The following is a 4,752-nucleotide window of genomic DNA, read 5'->3' on the forward strand; positions in this document are numbered from 1 at the left end:
TATATGTGTGCCAAGGGTGAACAGCTCAGTAGGTTCACAGGGGAGACATCAAAGGGCCTATCACAGAGCTCTTGGCGCCATCACCTATTTGCCCGATGGCTGAGGCACTGGGCAGGTTTGGCGAGGGAGGCTCTTCCTGTGAGTGAGAGTATTGTGTCATTAGGAGCCACCAGCTGAAAGTGAGTAGGCCAAAGGAGGGAGATCTGCAAGTTCCTGAATTGCTGGTTTCAGAAACCTGCTCCTTAGCGAAGGCAGCCCCTCCCCAGGGCTGTCCCACCCTATCCTAAGGCTCCTGGGGCTTTGGCAGGCATGAACTCCAGGTCACCCAAGATAAATCACAGGTTCAGGTTCGGTAGGGGTCATTGCCTCTGCAACTCCAGCAGAAGGTGAGAAAAGAACATGGGAGACATAGGAACCTGTGCTGAGCCCAGGAATACTGCACAGCTGTTTGCTTCCATCACAAACCAACTTCATTCAAACCTCTAGCAGGGGTCCTCAAACTTTTTAAAGTGGGGGCCAGATCACGGTCCCTCAGAGAGCTGGAGGGCCAGACTATATGAACTACTAATTCCTACTGTAACACCTCGGCTGCGCTCACTGCCCAAAAAACCTGGCGGGCCGGATCAGACTCCTCTGCGGGCTGCATGTGGCCCGTGGGCCGTAGTTTGAAGACGCCTGCTAGTGAAAGTGGTTCCCTGTATGTGTCCAGCTACACTTCCCAGCAAAGTTCCACGGGCCCAGGATGTGTAGAAATCAACGGAGGGAGGGAGAACTTTCATTTTTCCTTCACCCAGAGCATAAACTACCTTTTCTTGCTCCTTTTATAATAGTACATTGGCCGGGTCACACTGTTCAAATGTTTTCGGAGCATGGATCCAAAAACTCAGACCTTGATCACAGAGAGCTATATATAAAAAACTCCCTTTTAGAGAAAATGCTTTATGTGCTCCTAAACATTTTTATGTATTTTCAGTCTTTTTGGGAAGACATAAGCCATCTGTGAGGTGCCTGGGTCCATGCTTTGATGTGTGTGGAAGTGAAGGGCGCTTGCAGGAGCCTGATCGGCGATGGACCCAGGACTCCGGCTTCTGGTGTCTCCCCCAGCACCGGGAAGGCTTGTCTTCATCCTGCATCAGAGGCCTGGAGTAGCGCTGCCCCCGGAGAAGGTGCCGACAGCACGGTTTGGCAAATTCACTTTCTCTACATCTGGGACTCACATCTCAAGCTTTTCATGGGATTTTGGGTGCAGTATCTTTCTTGGTTTGGTCTAAAAATAATCTTCAGTAGGCAGGGAGAAATGCTGAGAAGTACACAAATTGCTGATGTCAAGGGGGAAAAAACCTAATTTCTATTATACCTTATAATTCAGCTTTTATCCCACTCATATTTGTTTATTCAGCAGCCATTGTTCTAATTCTCATCTGTATATTGCCTAACATAATTAATCTTTGGGTCTTACAGTAGCTTCTCCCTTTGAAAGCCTGCCAACATATTCCTGGAAGAATCTTATTTCACCAGCCTCTCGGGGAGGATGCTCAGGTTCTGAACGGAGCTCTATACAAAAGAAAATATCTGCATTCTAGGAAGAGTATTCTTCAATGTCCTAAATTGCACAAAAGTCCCCAGTGAGCTAATGGTGTCCCTGGAAGAAAGAGAACTCTGGCTCATGCTTTATATATATATATATGATTCCTTGTCTCTGAGGATAGGATTTTGTCAGTTCTCAACATCCAGCACCTTTTAATTGTTAAGGTACTATAACAGACATACAAAATGACTGGAAAAAAGCCCACAAGAAAACTAGTTATTCTTGTAGGTTTTGTTGTTTTTATCCATACGTAATTTATAGATTATATCAGAATGGATTCACAATTCTCTATGCTAATTTTTTTTGTAGTTGTTGAATATTATACCACATTTCCATGGATTTCTATTTATAAAAAAATTATATAAATTTAGCTGAAACTGGTTTGGCTCAGTGGATAGAGCGGACTGAGGGGTCCCAGGTTTGATTTTGGCCAAGGGCATGTACATTCCCGGTAGGGGGTGTCAAGGAGGCAGCTGGTCGATGTTTCTCTCTCATCAATGTTTCTAGCTCTCTATTCCTCTCTCTTCCTCTCTGTAAAAAACAAACAAACAAACAAACAAACAACCATAACCTTTTAAAAAATTATATAAATTTAATAGTATATAATTTCCACTGAAGAAAAGAATGACAGCAAATTTATTCCTTTGTGTTGGACTTGATGTTACTTGCAGTGTTTTATCTTCATGGATAACACATTCATAAACATCAGTGGATCTATAGCATATTAACAGGTTCATGGTCTTTGATACGTGTTGCCATATTAATTCCTTAAAGAACTGTAAAGGTTTACATCCCATGAATTTTTTTATGTTTGAATAAAGCACAAGCCAAGGAAGGGATGATATGCAACACATTTCGACTAGTTGGGACATTGGTTTTTACTGATCTCCACTGAGGCAGCTGGTCAACCTGCCTGGGCACACTGCCTGAATATGGGCCCTACAAGGATGACAAACTTCATTGCCTTCAGGGCACCCTTTCCCCCTACTTTTTTTTTTCCACCTGTGTTTCCTTCTCTATTTCTTAGTCTACAGTTTTCTTCTGTTCTAATTGATGATTTATTGAGTATTTATTATGCCTTTACAGAATAAATTACATGTATTCTTCAATTAAATCTTGGAATAAGCCCATCAGGTGGTTTAGTCCCATTTTATTTATTTATTTATCTATTTATTTATTTACTTATTTATTTTTAGCCTACAAAATGGGACTAAAAAGAAATATATATATATATATATATATATATATATATATATATACACACACACACACACACACATATATATACACACACATATATATGTATATATATTAATATATAAAATTTATTTATATATATATTTATATATATGTAATTTATATATATATATATATATATATTATTTATTTATTTATTTATTTGTAGTTCAACTTTCCAAGCGCACAAGGCTTGGAAGGTTGAACTTCTTGCCCAGGCACACAGATATGAAACATGACAGAGCTGAGATTTCAAACCAGTCTGGATGTCTCCATAGTTCTTAGCTCAGAGGCTGCGCTGGCTGCAGGGTGTTGGGCTTCTGGGTGGATGTGAGGGCAGACGAGGGAGAGAAGTTGGAATCCTCAAGGGACTGAAAATCAGTTGATTCGGTTCCCTTTTTGCTTCCTGCATTATTAAACTTTTCGATTAGTTTCTCCTGGTGTCATATTTATTTGCAGCTGTTAAACATTAGAAGACTTCAGAGGGGGGATTTATTTAAAGCATGGTTATTAAAATGTCTATTTTGATTTAGGGGTTTCTTCTGCTTTATATTACTCACTTGTCTCATACCTCTTTAATCTATAGTCATTTCTAATAAAGAACTTTCAGAACCTACCAGCCAAAGCACTTTAAGTGATTCTTGCCAAGTCTCATTTAAGCACATTATTTCCCAGCCGAATTATCACTCAGCTATACCCCTGTCCTTTTATCATTTATAAACTTGGCCATGTGTCCATTCAGGTCCATTACAAAGTCACTTACATATTTTGAGACCATGTCTTTTTTTATAGTATCCCATAGTCTCATGACTGGAAAAGTTTCCTGATTATTTTCCTCTCTAATATGCAATGGTTTTCAGTTGAATTTTCATGAGCTGGGTTGTAGATGTCAACCTTTGAAGTGGGGATGGATGATGGATGTTTTGGAGGAGTTGAGGAAACACTCTGTTTCTGGTTGTAAACCTCGGAGAAACTTGGAAGAAAATTAGAAACCAGTATATGAGGATCGGATACTCTGGATGTTTCCCTCAAGAGCTTTGGGTATGCAGAGCGAACTAGGGCTGCTGAGGGGCAGGCCTTGGGGCAAGTGAAGAATAGGTAGAGTAGGCAAATTCCCATCTTTGAGTTTTTTTAAAACACAGACTGTGTTTTAAACTACATGCACTCAATTTCTTAATTGAGTGAATGTAGTTTACTTGGGAGGTGGTCCTAGGAGGTGGGAGTGAGAGAGTGTGGTGAGTAAGGGAAGGAGGACAGGTAAATATGATGAGTCTGTGTTCAAGGTTGCTGATGTAGGTTGCACCTCTGAGAAGTACATGGGATGCCTTCTAGAATCTTCCACATGGAAGACAGAAGGCTGGAGCATTCATGTGGCTCCAGTGCCCTGTGGATTAAGGGTTGCCTCAGTGTAATAATGTCCCCAGCCTGCACTCCTCATTGCCTGCCTACAGGCCAAAAGCAGTGGCTCCTTTGGTACTGGAGAAGTAGAACAGGTGACGGTGGGCTCTTGGGAACTGCCTATTACAGTCCTAGGTGAAATCAGAGGTGAGCCAAAGGCACATAACGCAGTCACCAAATGTGAACTACATAGCCACAAATGAGATTTAAGGCTCTAATTTCAAAATATATCTTCAACTTGAATACTTCCTCCCACCTCCACCATGATCACCCTGACTCCAGCCCCCCTTTTCTCTCATTGAACCTTTACAAAGGTTCCTAACTGGTCTTCCTGCTTTTGTACTTGCCTTTTTACATTCATTTTGCCTCAAGCACCCCTTGAAGTACATTATCGCTCTTCTGTGCAAAATCCTATAGTGCCTTCCTATCACCCCAAGAATATATCAATAATACGAAATTCTCATCTGGCCCCTGGATCCTTCTCCAACTTCATTCCCAGAGACTCCTTGGGAATGATTCTGCCTCTTTCC

The sequence above is a fragment of the Pipistrellus kuhlii genome, unplaced genomic scaffold, assembly GCF_014108245.1.
Source record: "Pipistrellus kuhlii isolate mPipKuh1 unplaced genomic scaffold, mPipKuh1.p scaffold_m20_p_3, whole genome shotgun sequence".
Classification (NCBI taxonomy): domain Eukaryota; kingdom Metazoa; phylum Chordata; class Mammalia; order Chiroptera; family Vespertilionidae; genus Pipistrellus; species Pipistrellus kuhlii.